Source organism: Sprattus sprattus (assembly GCF_963457725.1).
Source record: "Sprattus sprattus genome assembly, chromosome: 1".
Classification (NCBI taxonomy): Eukaryota; Metazoa; Chordata; class Actinopteri; order Clupeiformes; family Clupeidae; genus Sprattus; species Sprattus sprattus.
This window is the reverse complement of record NC_137920.1, coordinates 17671941-17678420: the sequence shown is the minus strand read 5'-3', so window position 1 is coordinate 17678420 and position 6480 is coordinate 17671941. Positions and strand designations below refer to the sequence as shown.

General features: G+C 39.6%; 1 long non-coding RNA gene across 1 annotated transcript; it reads left to right on the top strand.

Annotated features, from left to right (window-relative positions):
- The first annotated feature begins 2488 nt into the window (after positions 1 to 2488).
- LOC308377976 lies at positions 2489 to 3574 on the top strand. Its single transcript, XR_013968963.1, has 4 exons — positions 2489 to 2763; positions 3044 to 3114; positions 3295 to 3369; positions 3492 to 3574. It is a non-coding gene; the product is annotated as an uncharacterized lncRNA (long non-coding RNA).
- Positions 3575 to 6480: the final 2906 nt, after the last annotated feature.

The following is a 6480-nucleotide window of genomic DNA, read 5'->3' as shown; positions in this document are numbered from 1 at the left end:
CTACAAAACATAGCTATCAAGAACATTCTTAAATTCAGTTCAGTTCAGTTCAATTCAATTCAATTCAATTCAATTCAATTCAATTCAATTCAATTCAATTCAATTCAATTCAATTCAATTCAATTCAATTCAATTCAGTTCAGTTCAGTTCAGTTCAGTTCAGTTCAGTTCAGTTCAGTTCAATTCAATTCAAACACAATTAGTGTGTTATAGCTAATAAGTATAGTGCCAAAACAGCACAATTATCCCTAGGCGCTTTACAGAGCCCAAGGCCTGAAGATCCAGAGGGGGTCAACTAGCCCAGCAGGGCATAATTGCCATGGAAACCAAATGCCACAATGTCGAGAGCATTGCTGTAAGCACTCACAGCAAGTTTAATGTTGACTGACCAGAGAGTGGCTCACTTCCTGTTTGATGAGTTTGACACCTTATTCAGTAGGCTTTAACAGATGAACATTTAGAAGAAAAAAAAAGCCTAAATAGATACATTTCAATGGTGAGGCTTGGTCTGAGGATCTGATGTGGTGAAGATTGGATTTGTGGCCTGTGAAAACCTTTTAGACTTTCATAAAATCAAATCTGGGGGGAAAATCCAATCAGGCATACGTTTCAAAGGTGACGTGCATATAAACACATCTGCAACCTTGACCTGTTGGTGGTGCTAGAGAGCCCTACACTGCTCCCATCATGAACAGCTGTCTATCACATCCTAAACATCACAGCAAAGGAATTGTACAAAGTTTCAGAGATGAGTGTAATATATCCTACAGATAGAGTAGGAGTTATTACATCTGGGATTTAGATTTGATTTTAGACTTTAATAAAATCCAATCAGGCATACGGTGCAAAGGTGACGTGCATAAAACAACTCTGCGACCTTGACCTGTTGGTGGTGCTAGAGAGCCCAAGGAGCTGGCATGAAACTTGGTGAAAAGGATCAGGAGGCAATTTTTTGATGGTTCTAGGGGTTGCCATAGATACCCTAAACAGAAAGAGATGATGTATAATAAGAAAAGGTAGAAACCGCCTACACTGCCCCCATCATGAACAGCTGTCTGTCACATCGCAGCAAAGGAATCGTTCAAAGTTTCAGAGATGAGTGCAATATCTCCTACATTCAAACAGGTGTGTGAGGCAATGAAAATTGAGCATGTTAAACAGGTTGAATAGGTAGTTAGATAAATAGGTAGTACGATAAATAAGTGGATGAATATGTAGTTAGATAAATACATGGATGAATAGGTAGTTAGATAAATACATGGGTGAATAGGCAGTTAGATAAATACATGGATGAATAGGTAGTTAGATACATATGTTGATGAATAGGTAGTTAGATATATATGTGGATGAATAGGTAGTTAGATAAATACATAGATGAATAGATGGATTTGATTCTGTTCACTGTTGGACTGTTGTGCTTTTACATCCTCAAGGGTAGCTGGGTCAATCCCTGAACAGGCCATATTTAAAAAATCATAATCAATTTGTAGGCCAATCAGGATCTTTTAATTATTGAACACCTGTCACCCTTGATTTAAAGATGGCTGGCTAAATTAAGATGAAGCATTCCTTGTCAAATTATATATATTTTTTTAAATATAAATTAAAAGGCCAGGGATATTTAAAATCCATTGAAACCGTTGTAAACCTCATTAGGTCTCCATAAGCATGTGATATTCTTTAATCACAGCCATGCTGAGAGTGAAGTACTCTACCTCCCACCCAACTTTGTAGTCGATTACCCACACTCATGATACCTACAGTGCACCAGTATTATTAAACCGCGTCGCAGGATAGATGTATTGAGTTTTAGGGACTGCAAGTCTATACTTAAGTGTTCAGTCCTATTGCAGCACACGCCCTTATGTTTGTGTGTGTGTGTGTGTGTGTGTGTGTGTGTGTGTGTGTGTGTGTGTGTGTGTGTGTGTGTGTGTGTGTGTGTGTGTGTGTGTCTGTTTGTGTTTGTGTGTGTGTGTGTGTGTGTGTGTGTGGGGGGGGGGTGTGTGGGTGTGAGTGTGTGTGTGTCTGTGTGTGTGTCTGTGTGTCTTTGTGCGTGCTGTTCTTTAGGTAAATATGCCTATTTGAATGCACACCACAGTCTGACTGACATTTCCTAAAACTGGCAGTAGTGGAAATTTACATACAAAACACATCTCATCTGGAAACTTCTGTTATGTGTCTACACTAAATGAATCCCGCTATGCTACTTGTGTCTACCTGGGTGTGTCTGTATGCGCGTCAAAGGCATTGAAGGTGAAACCAAATTTGTGTTCCAACATAAATGCATTTTGTTTATCATACAATTACAGAACATTACGCTTTACTCAGGTAGAATATCCGCATGGTTCCATTTAGGTCTGCATTGTTCTGAGTCAGAATGTCCCCGTAGTTCCATTCAGGTTCCATTCATTCTGTATAGACCCTTTTATGACCTACGTCATAAACGTTAAGAGCAAACATTCTGGAGGCAAAAAAGCGGCAATTTTAGCCATAGTTAGTGACAGTGCAAGAGGATTTTGGAGAGATAAAGCTAAGGATTTCTTCATCCCGGTTTCTTCGTTAAAAAAATGCCATCTTGTTGTGTTGTGGGATGCCAGAACAGGTCAACAAAAAAAAAGGTCTCAATTTCTACCGCATTCCTTCGGGGAAAAGACGGTTTAATGCAAACAGGCGTAGATTGTGGCTTCAAGCTATAGGCTAAAACGAGTGGACTGGACTGAAGACAACATTAAAAATGCACGCATGGGTCACATTTTATATACGGTAAGTGAATTTTGTTTATGTTAACTGACTTGAAATTGTGTTAGTTAAATCTGAGATAACTTAGTTGGCCAAAACAGCTCCCTAGATAGCTAATGTTATCCATATCTAATTTATATTAGCCTTGCAATTTTAGGTTAGCTTAACGTTAACGATATCTAACCATTAACGTTAGCTAACCGTTAATGTTAGCTAGTTCATAGTACATTAATCTATTCATTTCATACAATGATACAATGCATACAATGATCGTGGGTTGAGTCTGTGCTTAATTTACTCTTAGGAGAAGCCTCAATTAAATACGAAAGCCCCGACATTGTCCGTTCGCCAGAGACCTGAAGCTAAATTGGAGAGGTAAGGCGTGTTTGCTCTTGATAAGTTAGCAGCCAACAGTGCCTGCAACCTAGAGCAGGTGATGTTAACTTATGGCATCAAAGCTAGCTATCCAAGGTAACATCGCCTGCTCTGTATTGCAAGCTTTGAGAGAAATGGCAGTCAGTAGTTACCTCTATTATGTGCAATCTAATCTTACAGATTTTCAAAGGAATAAACTGCTATCTGAGAGATCTGTTAAATCACCTTTCCTATTGACTACAGATCTTTGCCCTGGTGAGAACACCTTTTTCAATTCAATCAAACATGTAAAATGTTCTTGTCCTACTCATTATTTGTGTTTTACATGTGTTGTCAGTAAAACTTATAATTCCTGTCTTCACATTAATGTCTTACAGTTGAAGATGAGCCCCATTGGAAGAGGATGCCATGTGCCCAAAGAAAGATTATGACAATCTGAGGCACATGTATGAACAGATTCAGGTTGAATATGTGAGCCTGCACCAAGAGTTTGGTGGAATCCAAAATTAAAACAAGAAGCTAATAGAAGAGCTTCAGAACAACAAGTATTCTTACCACTCAGTCAGAAATAACAGTGTACAGTTTCTTTTTCTCACAGGAATAACTACTATAATCTTTGACTGGTTATTGAAAAAACTAAGAGGCAATGTAGAAAAGTTTACTGAAATACGTACCCTGGGAGATCACCTACTGATTGTGCTTATGAAACTTAGATTGGGTCTCACTAACACTGACATAGCATTTAGGTTTAAAGTATCGAACAGCACAATATCATGCATTTTGAGAACCTGGTTACCTTCTATGGCTAAAGTGTTGAAACCACTTATAAAGTGGCCAAGTCAGACTGCTGTTTTAAAGAACATGCCCAAAAGTGCACAGAGATTTTTATTGACAGACCTAGTAACTTGACTGCCCAGGCCCAGACATGGTCTACATATAAACACCACAATACAGTTAAGTATTTAGTTTGCATTACACCCGCCGGGGCCATATCCTTTCTATCCCCAGGTTCGGGTGGCCGGGTGTCAGACAAGCAGATTACCAATCAATGGGATTTTTAGATCTTTTGGAGCCTACAGATGACATTTTAGCTGATAGGGGCTTTTAATTAGAGAAGGGCTTGCCGCGTATGGTGCCACCCTGCATATTCCAAATTTCACCGAAGGAAAAAGACAACTACCAGCTAATGAGGTTGACACATCAAGACAACTTTCACTTGTAAGAATTCACATAGAAAGAGTTATTGGCCGGTGGAAGAATTTTAAAATCTTACAATCGGTCATTTCAGTGTCACAAGTTGACCTCCTATTTACTATAGGTAATGTGTGAATGTGTGTGGTGCCCTCACAAATCTCTGCAAGTGTGTTGTTTCCAAATGATATAAAATGTACTGTGTTTGCTGATAAATGTAATCCACAAATGATATTCAGACAAATAAATGACTCTGTACTATACTGTCTTTATTAAATTAAAACTATTTGAACCTTGTCTTAAGCTCATGTTTTTTTTTGCACACAGCCGTAGTGGAAGTGGCTGTCACATTGGACACAGTGAATCATTTTACCATAGTCTGGCTTTTCACACTGTATGCAGGCTTGTGTTGTTTTACATGCTCCTGATGTACAAGATGCCCTCTCTGTCCTCCCCATCCTAACATAGAGCTCAATCTTTAACAGCACTGCTGCTGCATGGCTGCAACAAGACCCTACAGCCTGCAATGTCAGATAAAAAAAAATGGTATATGACAAACGAGTATACTAAATGTGGCTATCATAACAAATATAAGTTGTATTGTAGCATAAATAAGAGTTACAAGGCGTTTATTGTTAGATGCCAAATAGCCTGGAAAATGTTTGAAAGCTCAAGAATAGGTTTGGGCTTGGACGTACAGGAGACTTAAAAGAGTGTAAATATTAGCGGGGGGGGGGCTTCTCACCCCTCATTCGCTAACATTACAGTTGTGTCTCCTGGTTACAATGCTTATGTAGTTCCTACACGTAAACCTTGACGATGAAACGTTTATGATAAGGTCGACTTACTCTGCCATGCATGTGCAATTTAACGTGAAGCGGTAGAGTTGGTGGGTTTGTTGATAAAAACACATGGTTTATACATTATTGTCTTTGTTCCTTGTCATTGGCTTGGTAGCACCTCAGATTTTAGGACGCAGAAATCATCATTGAGGTCGCAGTACTTAATATCCTGGAGTGGACATGCCCGCAGACAACGTAGTTATAGGCATCGAGTGACTTGAATGATCGTAATGTATCTTTTGTGTAAACACTGCGTTTTTCTATTAAGTATGTATAAATATCTGTCCATTTTGAGGGGTCAACTATCCAATCCGTGATCGAATATGGATCGGGAAGTTGGATTCCATAACTTAATGTCAATTTATTAACGTAACTTCCAGGATCATTAGGATAAAGCGAACGCAGGTATGAACTTAAGCCATTTCTTTTGCCCCCAGAATGCGTGCGCAACCTAGAACGCTGAGCATTGTTTACCAACGGCGAAAGGGTCTATTGTTCTGCGGGGGGACAATGGAAGCCATTGTGTTTAGTAAAGGAATAAGAACAACAAAGAGAGTGCACCATAAGTAAGTGCACTGGGAGCTATACTAATTCTTCATCTGGATTGTAAGGTTTAAATTCAAGAATGGAAAGTCAAGTCTTTAAAGCCTTCAGTGTAATGAAAAACCGACTCTTAAAAGCCTTCAATGGGCCCTATCTTGCCGATCAGAAACGCAAGTAGGACGGCGCCAAGCGCAAGTAGCTGTGTGGGCGGCTCTATGGCGCAGTTGCTATTTTAACGGCGGAAAAAACACACTTGCGTCCAGCGCAAGTGTCAAAAGGGTTGGTCCAAAGGACGTTACTCAGCCATAGGTGTGGTTTGGGCGTAATATGCAATAAACCAATCCGAGCGTCATTTCACATTCCCTTTAAGAGCGAGGAGCGCATAGTCCATAGCGGCTTGTTATTTTGATGGCGGAATTACCTGGTGGTAGACCGGAAAAGTTCACAGCCGAGGAGACCGACGTGAGATTTACACCAATGTTTTGGCAAGCCATATATAATTACAAGGAAAATAAAGTATTTACCACTTGAGGAAATCATTGTGATATCCATATCCAAGATATTTTAAAAATAGGCATACATCTAGCGTAGCCTACACATTGACCCAAATGATTCAGGTTAATTGAAGCTGCGTGACATTTGATTTATTGTATGGCTTTGTAAAAAGCCGGGAGATAGATATATATGGGGATGCGAGAAACCCTCCAAAAGTAAGCAAAGTCAAGCAAGCATGTCAAGATATTGCCGTGATTGTTTCTGCAACGGGGCACCCGAAAACGTTGCCGAAAAC